Here is a 16,071-nt window from a genome sequence, read left to right as displayed (position 1 = left end):
CCCGGGAAAAAACCAATTAGATGCTCTATTTCTGCGAAGTGATAAAAACGGTGGAGTCTTTTAATAAAACAAAGATAGTAAAGGTTCAAACTTTAAATCACAATGCTAGCTGAACTTTTTGTTCCAATTCCAGTTTTCTAAAGTTCTTTAACCACTCCTGTCTTTTTAAAATTGTTGGTGGTCGCGTAAATTGTGCAACTAATATCTCACACAAAAGTTCGGCATACGAAAACTTTAATTCTCTTTTGTTAAAAAGTTTCCAGAATAGTTTTTTTTGCCTCTCGTTGTTCATGACGAAAATAAGCTGTTACGAGCGTCCAGTTTTGAATGTCGTTTGCATCTTTTTTTATTGACGTGTACGCAAACTTTATCTTGCACTAAAATATTTGTAGACAAAAGTGGGAAATTTCAAGTAGAGTTTGCTCCTGAAAACAAAATAAACTCTAACGATAACATTCGGTCAGCTTGTTGCGAGAACTATGTACGTTTGAAAACGTCCTTTGAATATAATGCCTTTTTGAGGCTGTGAATTCATATAACATTATAGCTAGTTTTGCGACAGTGAGTATATATTCATGTCTAGATTTAATGCTCTAATAATAAACTATTATAATTTTGGCTTTGGAAGTAATAGACCGTGGCACACGGCTCCATAATATTCAATACTTAATTTAGCAACGGTTGTAATTGATTTATTCCCTCTGAATTAAAACGAAGTTTGTTCAGACTAAAAAATTGTCGGGAATTGTGAATTTTATATCGATTAGAAGGAAATATTCTTGAGGATGTGATGTAGTTTTAACAGTTTTGTATTTGCTATGCTGAAAAATATTTAATAACAAATAAATCCAAACAAAAAATCAAAGAAATAAATATCTCAAGAACTCTAATACACAATAGTATTAAAAATAATTAAAATTTAGTATAAATTCATAAATATAAGTAAATCTGTCACAAATATATATTGTTTATTTTATATCCAGAGTGTCATTGTCGTTATTGACTAGCACATTCAACTTTGTAACTGTTATAATACTGTACTGGGACAAGGACAGAATTTCTCAACTAGTGTAACAATCAGACTGAAACCACACAGACATACAGAGTTCATATAATATTTTGGAAGAATTATTACATTTTACTAAAAGAATTAAAATGACAAGATCATATTCTATACCTGAACTATAATGGATATTTAATTGTAAGACGTAAGAGTTTATAATAAAATTTATTTATAAATAAAGATTAAAAATTAATGAAAATATCTTAGTGATTTACTCGGATTGTTTATACGGATATTGGGTGAAAATAATATTATTCTTAAATACTATTACGTACTAAAGAGCAATTAAATTCGGGCCTGGAAGGCTTTCCTCTCATATAATTATTGTGTGTTAACAGCTGTTTCCTAACAGCATTTCCAAATTCAAAGAGATTAAAATTTAAGCCGAAATAAAGATGAAATATAAAAGGCTATCGATATGAGAACACTGGCATTTCATTCTCGTTTTAAAGAAAAGCAAAAAATGTCATTAAACTTTTCCACGACTGTATTTTTCATTATTTAAGCAAGAGGCTTTCAGTCAAAAGAGGTATTGTTAAAAATCACCGAAGTGTTGTTATAAATTGGGCCTAATTTGAAAAAAAGAAAGACCGTTAAAAATGTAATAAACGCTTAAAAGAGGCAAAGAAATATGTTACCCATGAATATAATAGACAGAAAAATAAATTCCAGAAACAGCTCCAGCGAAAAAAGCCGCTCCGAAAGAAATTGGATATACAAATCAATAAAAAGTTTCAGGAAGACTTATTAACTTTCAGATGGTAATTGCTCATTTAATTTTCTTGTCACTGTTTATTCTCTGACAAAATAATTACAATTTAAAAATACTTCTACAATGACTTACTATAATACTTCTTTATTTATCAATCAGAGTATTTATTTTTCATATATATAAGAGTAGTAATTTAGAAAGAAACTCTTTTTATATAAAGACAAAAACACAGCTGATGAAAAAAACTTTTCTATTGAAAATGAAAATAAACTTTTCTATTTTTATTCATTTAATTACAACTCATTGTTTACTCTAATATGTTTAAAATAGTTATTCTTGATTCAAAATGTATATTGATAGGTTTTACTTACTATGAATATGCATTACAATACTTTATTCCAAATGTGTTCAAAAATTGCGCTATTATGCTTTAAATTGCATAAATTTGATAAATAACAACCGATATAATTCGGTTATATCTGTTTTTTTTTATGGTTAGTATAAGTTTTAAATTCAAAGTAGTGCTGCAAATGACTGCTAATTTTGTAATTGTTCCTGTCATGAAAATTAGCAAATTTACAGATTTATTAGCTGATATAAATATTAAATTGTTTAAAATATTTACATACTAAATGCTTTATTATTTGGGTAATTATTTTATTCTGTTTTTGATTGTCATTAAATTAAGTTCTTTATCTATGTATAATAATTTATTATTAAAAGCATAGTATGTAACAATAATCATTTTTAGATTACACAAATCCCCATGAATTTGTGTAGTCTATGAATGATCAAGAGTGTGGCACTTGTGAAGGTGTGAAACAGGAAGTGTGTGAACTGGGAAGGAGATGAAGATATATTTTCTGTGAGGGTGAAAGCCAAGCTAGGGAGGCCATGGTTAACAGAACAAAAAGTGATGTACATACAACTTATCTTAGATAGGAACTATCGGAAACAAGAAATAGCCATCTTATCCCACAGTCAAGCAGTATTAAAAGCGATCAACTCAGTGACCATCAATTCGAAGCTGGTCAAAGAATGCCTAGCGAAGTTGAACACATTTGGCAAAGAAAATAAAGTTCTCTTACTCTAAGAACTACTCTCTTACTCTACTCACCAAGGGTCCTCAACGAACACCTCAGTGAAGGATTGAAGTAAATTGATGTAGAACAACCCAGCTTTGAAGAAACAACGGAGAATAGAGATTCTGTGGGAAAAATGGAAAAACACCAGAACACCTCATCATTGAGTGCGTTGAGACGACAACGATTCGTGTCATAAAGTTTGGTACGGCTGATATTGGAGGTGGAAAACTAACCTCTCTAAAACCGTCTCAGATACTGGCTGTATGATGAGTTATGACTGAAAAAAGGGTAACACAGAATAGATCTGTAAGGTCGCGGTGATTAACACCCCTCCCATACATTCTACATTCATGACCACTCTTCTAAAAAAAGTAATTACATTCACTTGTAATTATAATAAAAGATATTTATTTATCTAGTCATTGATGTAATTTCTTTCGCTAGTTTATAACATTAACAAGTTAAAACGGAGTTTCTAAATTCTAAAACTGACTGTCAGTCTGCGCACAAAGAAAAAATAGCAAAGTTACTGCTTGAGTAATTTATCTAAGACCCGATCCTCGGACACCGCTCCACAGTAAATGATATAAATTGGTTTAGAATCTTTTCATGAGTTTATAAATTCCCCAAGAATTTCCTTTTTTTTCTGGTCCCTGTAATTGACTGTTTAACAAAAACGATCAGTCTAGAATGGATATTGTAGTCAATATTTAATTATCTTAGAGCTGTCTTATTGATTATTTATGCATCTTTATTATTTTCTTGTTTGGAGATTGGCCTCGGGATGAAGTTGCCTAATAAAAAGAACTATGATCTAAAGGACTTTGGTTTTCTCTTCCTTTGATATAATGCAATCACTTCGGGTGTCCCTTTTAAGTTGATCTATAATTTAATAATAAATAATATACTTCAGGGTTAACTACTAACTACGAAATTTAAACTACAAAACAAAAATATTTAAAGAATATCAAAAGGAACGGTACAAGAATATATTACATATTACAAATATAACATGTCATTGAACTTCATATTTTTTTGTTGAGTCGATTGTGGAACTTGAACTTTTGTCGAAGTTTTATTTTATATAGAACTCTAAATTTCCTATTCCTTGAAGCGTCAAAACAACTTTTGTAAAGTGCTGAAAATTTGTGGAAGTTAATATTTTTCACATACAAAATATACGCCTCAACGGTCTCGTTGTTGATTTTGGATTCTCATTTTTTGGTTCGCAGTTTTGTCACCGATTTATATCATGTTTTTTAAGTTATATTTGCTGTTTAAATCTACTGAAACTACGCAGCACGAGATGATTATGTTTAAAATTAGAATTACAATATTTCTAATAGAAAAGTTAAAATAGGGAAAAACGTTTGATAATATCTTAATTTTAACAGCAATTTGTGTATCGTAAAGTACAGAATTGTGATACAAAGATATGTATTAAAACTTGTTAATTGTTGGTAATATAAATCAAAATATCCTTTAAAATATCTGATGCTTAACATGATTAATGAAAGAAGTTCAAATAATACTGTAATTAAATAAAAGGCCGTCAGCGATGTCATCGGACTGTTGCATATCTGCTGATGCCATATTTTCATAAATGTTGCTAAAGTTACATGTTCATTTACGCAAGTAATTGATTATAGTGGACGGGAAATGACGCTGGCTTGTAGGTGATACATCACCAGCATGTGTGTGTGGGCAGTGCATGCATATTCATGTGGTGGGCACCAACCGAGGACGACCACTATACGCTCGTTGGCAAGCTGAAGCTTACGGCCATATCTATTTCATATTACCGCTTTAGCGTTCCATTGACGTTCTCTAAATATTTTTTGCCGCCGACAGTGTTATCTTATAAATACATTTCGGTTAGTTCAGTTTTAATACAAATACGTGCAGTTAACCGGCATTCGCTTTGCTGTTTGTGATAAATTTATGTTGATTTGACTTACAGTTCTTACTAGTCCAAATAAATTACATTAGTTTTTATTTTTACAGTACATACTAGTTGTTAAAATATTAGAATTGTATCTACTGGGTGTTTTCCAAAAGCTCACCCTTACAGCTTTTTATTTTTTTTTTCAGATAAAATAACGAGATTTGGTATGTTATTATATGATATAAATTAGGATTAATTGACTACCAATTCAATTAATTTTGGTCACTTCCTGTTTCACTGGAAATGACGACAAATTAGAAAAAATACTAAAACTTTAGATTTTTAGATGGTACCGTCGGTAGTTTTTTACTGTATTTTATAGAAAATGACATTCTGAATACAGTGATATATAATATCATATATGTCAAGTTTTGGCATTTTCAAATTAAAAAAAATGTATTTTCATTGAGTGTCATGACTGTGTTAAAATAATTAATTTTTAATCAAGGAGCTTTTGGAAAAATAGATTTTATTGTCTAAGGTTTTTCGTGTGTTAGTTAGGTTAGGTTAATATACTTGCCGGTTAAAAAGACGCTCAAGTAGGATTTGGGCATCTATTTAACCGGCAAGTTAACCATAACTCAATTTTTGAAGTGAAACTTCTTTACGCGCGCTGGGAGTCAAAATTCAAGGCCATGACACACAAGCTAGCACGAGACGAAAAGTGGTAAGAAGAACAGCCTACAGCTTAAAAATACGTCAAAAAGATTGATATTTTAATACAAATTTTGTGAGAATGAATCAAATAATTGTTATTAATTAGTTTCTCTATAGACTATACAAAATTACATACAATACAGACGGACAGACGGTCATTTTAATGCAAATTTTGTGAAAGTGAATCAAATTATTTAATTTTTAATTTACTACTTTTTCAACATTTCAAACTACACTTTTTCAGGCATGTCCTTCAAATCCTTCTATTTGATTTCTGTTAATAAGAAGTTTGGTTGTTTGGAAGTTCCACTTCAAATATGCGCGCGTAGTGCACACATAATTTTTTTTTCAAATAAAACAGTGGTTTTATTGAACACTAACTTTCTTAGTATCTTTCCAATTTTGATTATGGTTTATATTGCTAATTAACAACAGAGTTAGACAAAAATATGTTTTATTAATCTGTATATAACTTATAAATAAGATGTCGAAAAACATATACATAGTAGATAATTTTATTAATGTTTCTTTCAAGCACTAAATTAATAACGAAATATACTTAAGGTAATTTGAAAAAAATAAGATTTAAAGGCAAACCAGGGCTTATAAATTTTCAAGGCTAATTAAAGCAAGGTGTGTTATTAATTTTAACATCCTGTGACAGTTTGTCATCTATAAATAGCTATATATTAAGAATTTTAATTAAGTCAAGGTGAAATAAGTATCCTAATATATTTTTCACGGTATTCAAGCTTGCTTCTGTTTTTGTACTAAAAGTTCCAAGATAGTTATGAATAAAAATATCATATAACGATATTAAAAAGCTAATTTTCATATCAATTGGTGAAGTATTATATTTAGAAAATGTAGTTTTATTTTGATACTCATTTTTCACTTTGATTGACATTGAATTCTTTATCCAGCAGTTAGGAAAAATAACTGGGGCCATAATTGAAACCGCTGTTAAACTTTAGCGCATTTCTTATGAATATTTATATAAAAATGGTGTGGGCTAATAAAGGGGAAGAAACTTATACCAGTTTTAAATTAAAATATATTAAGTTTCCCTTCCGTGGATTTTTGCGGCCGAGGCAGTTTCAAAATGGAGAATGTTTACTAATTACGAATTAATAATGAAAACAAAATTTATTCAATTATCCAAATTTTAATTCACTAAATATTTTAGCTTAACCAGCCAACAAAAAACAGGCTTTTTATCATTTTATTTATTTTATTTCTATTACCATTTTTCATTTTAATATACTTTCTTTCTTATTAATATTCAATAAGATGTGTTTAGTATTATGTGAAGAGCTAAAATAAATTGCAATGAACTAGGTAAAAGACAAGGTTAAAGAAAATAAAAAAAAACCTACAACGTATTTTCGAATACACTTAGGTAAAAATTTTATACTTGGTGTTTATTTTATTCTCATTACTTGGGAGCACCAAAGTTACAGCAAGTACACTTCGTCTTTATAGATAACTAACGCTGCCAAAACTTTATGAAAAGTTGAAAAGAATATTCTTTTTCACTATATTCCTAGAGTAACGGCTGTTGGCTATTTACAGAGATGACTTTCGAATATACAGAGTCCTCAGTCAAACAGAATAGATCTTAAAATATCTTTTGTATAAAATTTGCTATGTAATTATTTTATATAAACATTAAATTAGATTATTTTGATTCATTTTATTAGTAATAAGCCGTATTGCCTCTTACCAAATTCTCACTTTTACTTTGAAGTTAGATACCTCTTAAGAGAGAAATAATAATAATAATAATAGGTGCATATGCTGTGCTTTGTGTCAATGGTCTCAAGTTTTAATCATATTTCGATACGGGCTTTGTTACAAGGAAGTCGAGGAAGCACATTAGAGCCTATTAAGAATCTTCACCGATACAATAGCTGAATATCTATACACTTAATGAGTCTGTACCTTCCTTCTACTATTTAATTAGATATAGCTACACTCTTACTCAATTACCACGTTAATTACCTTGATAGTTCGTTCGATAGAAATTTTAACATAAGGAATTTCATTATTAATAAATGATTTCTGAATAAAAGTGTAGCAGTTATTATCTTGATTATGATATTTTTATTTTTAATAAACATTTATCTTTTTTGAACATATATTTTGTTTATTATTTTATTAGTATTATATTTTTAGGTATATAATTTTTAACATAATAATTTCAAGTAACAGTAGACAGTGTAGTTAGTACTTCATAATTTAGATTTTTCTAAAAGTATAAAAATATTAAGTTTTAGGTATTTATATCATCATCAGAATATGCAGATTGTTCTACCATCTTGAATCCTACCCGCCAATTTAAAAATAAAACATATTTCTTTAAATCCAAAAGACTCACTTTTAAGACACTCTGTATACATTAACAAGATTATTGAATTTTAAAATATTATTCACACACTAGGGAGAGGGAAATCAGACAACGAACAGATAGGTGTTAGGTAATAGCTTTTAGACTACCGTTCGAGACGCATTGATGTTTTTTTGGTCTGTAAGTTTTGTGTCAAAGAATGGTTATTAAAGGTAAAGTAAATGTTTTTTTTTGATCATATCATGCAGTATATAATATACAATTTTCAACCTTTTATTGAAATTTTCACTTTCACTTAGACATTTTATATAAAAAAATATTTAGAAATATTTTTCCTCAGTAGATTTTTAATTTCCTTTTGAATGTTGAGCTTCCTGTTACTCTTCTGACTAAGATATATTTGTCTTCTTAAGAAGTGTCTATATTAACATACTCAAAGAATGTCGTAAAACTATAGCCATAACTTTTTAAAGGTTTGGATTTTTGTTTTGTTTTTAATTCAGTGTCTGGTGTCTTCTTCAATTTTCCTCTAAAATATAGCAGCAGTTGATATCTCATTTGTTGTTATTTTTTAGTAACAATTGTTTGATGGTCCTTGGCTTGATGCAGCGGTTCCTGATGACGTACAATGCCATTTTAGAACGCAGATTATGGAAACACCATCTAGGATTAAGGCCCAGAACCAAATTAAACCAGGTGAACCAGGTATGTTATATGACTCATCTCATTTTCGTGTATTTCCAACTAACGCTTTTTCTCTATTCTTTCAGGTTAGTGGTAGGCTTATAGTCTGCATTTGCGAGTTGTTATATATCCCTAGGTGTGAGTAAGACGAACTTTAAGGGGGCTAATGTCCCCCTTATGAATCCTCATGAAGCAAGGAAGAAAGTGTAATCGGACTCTAAGGGAACTAACCCTTATGAGTGTCTTTACTGAAGAAAGAAGCAATAGAGGATAGAAGTGGCGAATTGATATAGTTAGTTTTTAGGAGAGATGACATCTTGTTAAAATTGGTTCGAATATATCGTTATTAAGGCTAGGTTTGTTGGGATGACATCTACTGGAGGTAGTATTGCACCTGAGCTATTATTAGGAGGGTTTTTATAGAAGAGATGCCATCTTGTTAGGATCGGTATAAATTTTATTTTATTAAGACAACATTTGCCGAGATGAGTATCGGAGACAGTATTACGACTGAGCGATTATTAGAAAGTTATTAGAAGAGATATCGTCTTGTTAGGATCGGATTTAATTTTATCGTTATTAAGGCAAGATTTTTCGAGATGACATCTATCGGAGATATACTAGACTGCGCGAGTATTAAAAAGATTTTTAGAGAGGATCTCATCTTTTTAGGGTCGTTCGAAATCGAGTTCTTCCTGAAGCAAAGAAGGTGTAGTTGACCTCTAAGGGGGCTAATGTCCCTTTTATGAGTCGTCACGGAGCAAGGAAGATGTGTAGCTGATCTCTAAGAGGGCTAATTTCCCCCGTATAAGTTCTTTCGAAGCAACGAAGGAGGTAAATTGACAAACATGATCTTGAAAATATAATCTAAATACTTTTTAGTAAGGTGTTTTAATAAAAAAGCAAGCATATAATCGATATATTTTGTCAGATTCTCACTATTTATTATTTTTATTCAATAAAATCATTTTTGTCTTGAGCTAATTTATATTTTTTTCTAATACAACTCTCAGAAAATAACTATGCATTTAACAAAAATCAAAATAACATTCTATTTAAATTTAAATAGTTTCAAATTCTCACTATTTATTATTGTTACTTGATATAAATATCTTTGTAAAAAAAATCTTCAGCTTATTTATTTTTTTCTAATACAAATCTCAGAAATCATACTTACAAAAATTAAGATATTATTTTATTTAAATCTAAATACTTTCATTAGTATAGTATTTTCAAAATCTTTAACTCTACTCTTGATAAATCTATAATTATATCTCAAATTTTGCGATATCTATTTGCCTTCCGCCAGGAACCACGAAGAAGACATATCTGTATCGTAAGTAGTATAGTAGTAGTTTATAATTAAACATTTGAAGTGAATAATGTTCTAAGTGCCAAAAAATCGGTTTGTAGTGTTTTATTTGTAAAATGTCCTCAGTTCCATAACCAAGAACATATATAACGCGCTAAGTGCCGCGGCTATTATATTGTATTAAAAAATTCTCAACGGAGACACCGCCCGTTCTTCTAACATTGGTTTTATGTATAACAAAAAAAATTATCCTAAAATAATAATTTTGTGGCACTTAGAACATTATTTACTTCAAGTCTTCAACTGTTTTAAGTTAACTTTTCGGGAGTGGATTACTCACATTTAGTATATAAGTTTTTAAAATAATGAATATTAATTTAATACTGGCCTTTAGTGAATTATTTAGCCCTTATTTTTTTTAATTTAGGTCCCATTACCCCCAACACACAACCTATTTTGTAGAAATTTAAAGACGAAGAAGACGATTCTCTATTGTGAAGAAATACGTGATTGCAACCCATTGAACATTTACCAACAATCCAGGAAAAAGAAGAGAATTAAGAAGATAGAATATAAGGATGAACTTGGAATATAAGAAAGAATTAGAATATAATATTGGAGGAACCAGTAGCAGTGGCCATTTATTTCTTCCTGGGACAATGTAAATATATGGTGAGTCATATTAAGTGAATATAACTGTTATGTGAATATCCCAATTTTTATAGTAGTTCTACAACGATAAAATTTGAAGATGATAGGTGACTAAAATTTGAAGATGAGAGGTGAAGCATCAGATATACAAAAAAAATGTTTCCCTAATTAACATTTGATAATGATAATTTATTTTATTTTTTTAAATAATTTGAATTTGAAGATTTTTTTCCTTAACAATAATACCTAACAATGATATACTTAAGTATACATTTTATCATTAACAATGAATTTATTTCGGTTGAAACATTAAAGGTTATTTCTTTTTCTTAAATATTTTTCTGGTTGCTTATTTATACAGAATATTATTGGCAATGCTTAATAAAAGCTGTGTTGACATTTGAGAAGAATATTGCATCTCCTTTTATTATTTGATTCTTCGTTCAACTTTTTTTCGATTTCTAATTGTTTATTAAAAAAGTTACCTATTCTGCTATCAATTATATTCAAAAAAAAATCTTCAAATTAATAATTTTGATTCTGAGTAAAAAGACGAATTAAAAATTCGGTTGTGGTATCTGTATTTTTCCCAAGGTTTTTTTTCTTAAATGCTATCAACGAAAACCGAAATTTTCACTTGTTTACGACGATATTGTTTTCCGCAGAGGACTTTTGAATCGATTTAAATTAAATTAATACGACCGAGATATTTTCGAAAATGAAGTCACTCCAGTAATTTGACCGGTCGAATAAAGGATTTTAATATCCCACGTTATATTAAACATAATAATAAATACTTCCAGGACACTGGATATTGTCTAATACTTAGCTGGTGGCACAAAAATGTAATACCGCTGTAAGGGTATAACGCAGCGTTGTTAGGAATTTTCGCATTCTTGATTTATCCAACCGTAAATTCCATATGTACATTCCATAATCACTGAGACTTAAAACCATTTATTTATATGGGTTTTAATTTTTTTTTTCAAGCACACATGGAGCTTTAGGGAAGCGCTTACGCCGCTTGGTTTTATGTTTTACAACTATTAAACATTTGTGAGTAAATTACAGTCTACCGGATAATATAAAATGCTTTTCAGGCGCTTTTACTGTTACATAGAATGACAATAGAACGGATACGTCTTTTTGAAGTACGTTTTTGAATTTATTGTATTATAAAACATCTTTAACACTGTTTTAACACTTTCTGTTAAATTATATTTGCGCGAAATGTGTTCCTAGTATCTCCAATAATATGAATGAATGCAACAAAAATGTTTCACAACTTAGTTAACTGTATTATAGCCGGAGAGCTGGCGACATATTTAGTGAACATATTTTAGGCAAGTTAGAATAACAAAAAAAAATAAACTTTAATAACTTGTGAACCCAGAATCCTAAGTCTGGCTGTGGGGTTGGGGGTATTTTGCTACTGCACAACCCATAACATTTGCAAAAAAATAAATCCAAAAAACATTCTTTAGGCAACTTGAAATTTGTTTATTCTTAAATTTTAGCATCTATTTAATCTAGAAATAAGTATGCCAGACTTTTTTTCTGGTTTAAAGTATAACCCGATCATTCCAAATATGTTTAATTATTATACCTGGAAAACATACTTTAGGCATTCTAAAATTTTTACAGCGTGTTTATTAGATGATATTAAAAAAATATGTGTTAAGTGCCAGACGAATTCAATGGGGTTTAATACTTGCCAGACGCGAATAAAGATTTTAAATGAGCGCGACAAAAAAGTCTTATGAGTCTATCTATCTATAAGCGCCAGAAAGTTAGTTTATTGAGACCCGGCAGCTGATGATGAGCCGATGCGGCTGACGTAACAGTATTTTGGAGTACTTCAAATTTTCATAAAAACTTTTTTTTTCCGGTTTCATTTCAATTATTTGCAGGCTTTTAATTCAGAGATTATTTTGTTGGAATTAAGTTACCATGTACAAATATGTATTTATAAATTAAATATTGACGTGCATAGTGTAAATAGTTTAGAATAATTACTGCAAATAAATATTTTAGTAACTACTAATTTCGCTACTAACTACTAAATCACAATGGATAAAAAACATTTAAGTTGTGTAGTTTGTAAAAAGTTACTAGTGACAAATTTATTGTTTTTGATGAAGGCAGACTACAAAAATGCAAAGAATTTTTAAAAGTGCGCCAACAACATGGTTTAAAATTTAAAGAAGTTTACCAGAAAACGTAGTCCCGACAAAAAGGTACCATGTACAGTTCTAAAAAACAAGTATTCTGGAATTTTATTAAAGTACCATTGTTAATCTTTCTAAATAGATTCAAAAGTAAGTAAAAGTGCTTTACTTCTATGCTTAGGCGTTAAAATGACTTTTTTATATTGTCAATCAGGTCGCAAAAATGAATAATAATATAATATGTCACAAAAGTATAATAATAATTATACTTTTGTGACGTTTGAAAAAAATATATTTTATATTATGCTAATTTTTAAATAATTATTCGTCTTGTTATTCTTTCAGATACAAAATACTTAAATTAAAAAGTCTTCTTATTGAAAGGATTTCAATCATACATTTTTATTAAAAAATGTTTCTTTTTATTTATTCAATATTAGTTAGTTTTTTTTTAATTTTTACGACTCCAAAATGCTGCCTACGGCTGCCCTGACGGGTCTCAATAAACTATCTTTCTCGCGCTTATAGATACTCATAAGACTTTCTTATCGCGCTCATTTAAAATATTTATTCGTATCAGGCAATTATTAAATCCCATTGAATAGCAATTAACACATATTTTTTAATATCATCTAATAAACACACTGTAAAAATTTTAGAATGCCTAAAGTATGTTTTCCAGGTATAATAATTAAACATATTTGGAATGGCCGGGTTACACTTTAAACCCAAAAAAAAAAGTCTGGCATACTTATTTCTAGGTTAAATAGATGCTAAAATTTAAGAATAAACAAATTTCAAGTTGCCTAAAGAATGTTTTTTGGATTTATTTTTTTGCAAATGTTATGGGTTGCGCAGTAGCGAAATACCCCCAACCCTCCAGCCAGACTTAGGATTCTGGGTTCACCAGTTAACAAACTATACATTTTGAGTTACTCTAGCTTGCCTAAAATATGTTCTCTAAATATGTCGTCAGCTCTTAGGCTATTAGGGCCAGTACTTTCGCTCCTGGTTATGCTACAATGTAAAATATAGAATATATGGGAGGGGGGTTAATCACCGCGATCTTATACAGATTTATTGTATTAAGAAAAAAAGATATTCATGACAAAACAAAAAGGTAAATCATAAATATCAAAATGTATAAATTAACCTAGAAATACAAACAAGTAAATGATTAAAATCAAAGTAAAACCTGGTAAACATATAAAAATTTAATTCTAATACTTCGCTGTCCTTTTTATATCTCTTTCTAACAGCGTAAATGAATATATGCGTTTAAATTCTAGTGATATAGCCATGGTATTGTCTGCCTATTGCTATAAACGACCGGTTATTCAATCAAAGGTACTATGAGTGCGGAAAGCACCGACCAAAGATAATCACTGCTTTAAACGTCGATTAATTTAATATGTTGATTTGTTAAAGAATGATTTAATCAGAAAGTAATGTACTGTCACTTAAATATGTTATTTCTTTCTTGAAAAAGGTTATATCTTATTACTGATTTCTTGAAAAATCTGGATTTTTAGCTGCTGGCTGGAGAAGAAATCTACAAAATAAAAAAGTTATTGTGTCTTGAAGTGTTCTTAAATAGTTGTATTTATTTTAAATAGTTTTCTTCTTTCTATAAGTTTCTGACTTCTGACGACTGGAGAAGGTATACCTCCTGAAAGTTCAAGCCTTTTTTGTCGGTTAGGCAAATTTATTTTACTAGTAATAAACCACTGACAAGCTGGCTTGCGTTTGTGTTCAACCCAGTAGTGTTTAAAAAATAACTTTTTATGTTTTATATTTCTTATCCAGGGACGAAAACTTATCATTAAACATTTGTTTAAGTATTTAACTCTATGTACGTTTTGGCTTTTTAGGATTATTTAACTATTGAATGCTAGTTATATATCATTGAAAAAATAGTTATAATATAAAATTTTGATACTTATTATACGGCTATTATTAACTGAATTTTTTTGTTGGTGACTTCTCAATATTACTTGTATTATTTTTTAGATAATACCAATTTTTTGGCATCAAAAAACATATCGCATAAATATCAATATGTCATCAAACATTTTATTATTTCCGAGTCAATATTATTTTATATTTGAGATTTATCTTTTTTAATTGTTTATTAATAATTTACACAATAACATACATATAGTCGTGACCATCTAGAAAAGATTTAACCATGTGTACATGTTTTTTCTCGTTGCGCTCCAGGGAACAATAATTATTTCGTGAGCACAAAGCATTCTGCATGCCGATTTAACAATATACAAACCAGAATAATTCGACGTATTTGTTCAGTTTTAGTATCGCCTAAATGCTAAACAATTCCGTATCTTGTTAAAGTGAAACTTTATGTCTAGCAACCATTATCAAACATTTGGGAGTAAATTACACTTTACCGTATAATATAAAAGCATTTTGTATTAGTTTTTTGTTGTTACTGCATTATTAGTATACATTTATGAAACCTTGCTAATTTATTTGTATATATGTATACAGGGTGGCATCTCTCATACGACGCGGAGGCTCAAAGGAGAACGACAGTTTGTATTGAAGTGAAATTTTGTGTGCATATGTAGGTTAATTTAGAGTTTTTTTAAATATATATCCCTATCTATTTTTTTTTCGCGAAAAAAAATTGGATTTTTTTAAAATTTTTAGTTAAAAACATCTTCATAATATGGCAACATATGTAGTAGATTAAATTTACAAGAAAGAATACCCAGAAAAGATCCAGTGGTTCTCAAAATTTAAGCGAAAACGTTTTTTTTAATTTTCAAAGTAAAATATCTCGGTTATTTTTGACGTATTTAAAAAACGATAAAGAGAAAATATGTTTCTTTTGTAGAGATATACCAGCTCTGAAAATATTTGCGCTCATTTATTTAAAAATTTTTAAATATTTTTTTTTAACAAATTTAAACTAAAATTTGAAAATTATTTAAAAAATAAAGGTGAGTGTCGTTGACTAAAATGTATTTTTGACATATTTAATCTTTACTAAAAATGAAGAATAAATTTTAATAAAAGCTAGGTAAGTTAAAATTTACACGGAATAGCTTAATGTGCAGTAAAAATAACCATTCTACTTTAAATCAAATTAAAACTTAATTAATATTGAACATTGGTCACTTTTAAAAGCCACTTATTTCTTTATTTTAAACACCCAGTATATTATTCCAATATCCAATGGAAATTTCCTCGATATTTTTACAGTTTATTGTCAGTAGATCTTCATTATTTGATAAAATCTAGGTGGATATGTTATGCCTAACCTTAATTTACCAATTATATGGATTTAGAGTAAAATATTCAACGGAAATAAAAAGACGCACATTTGTAAAATATTTTAATTATTGTAACTAGAAGAAAAAATTGCTATATGAAGTCAAATAGTCAAACACAGTCTTTTTCACAATAAGATGTTTTTCACAATAG

At 29.0% G+C, this 16,071-nt stretch overlaps 1 protein-coding gene and 1 long non-coding RNA gene across 2 annotated transcripts in view; one reads left to right on the top strand and one right to left on the bottom strand.

Moving 5' to 3' along the window:
* Positions 1-16,071, bottom strand: part of LOC115882387 (lachesin-like) — a 99,030-nt gene that overhangs the window by 82,068 nt on the left and 891 nt on the right. The window lies entirely within an intron of this gene.
* LOC115882388 overlaps positions 10,237-16,071 on the top strand; it is a 53,216-nt gene continuing 47,381 nt past the window's right edge. The window contains exon 1 of the long non-coding RNA XR_004050185.1: positions 10,237-10,477. This is a non-coding gene — a long non-coding RNA (uncharacterized LOC115882388). The remainder of the gene's footprint in view (positions 10,478-16,071) is intronic.

This window comes from Sitophilus oryzae, unplaced genomic scaffold (genome assembly GCF_002938485.1).
Source record: "Sitophilus oryzae breed Bouriz unplaced genomic scaffold, Soryzae_2.0 scaffold_177_pilon_pilon, whole genome shotgun sequence".
Lineage (NCBI taxonomy): Eukaryota > Metazoa > Arthropoda > Insecta > Coleoptera > Curculionidae > Sitophilus > Sitophilus oryzae.
This window is presented reverse-complemented; position numbering and strand designations above follow the sequence as displayed.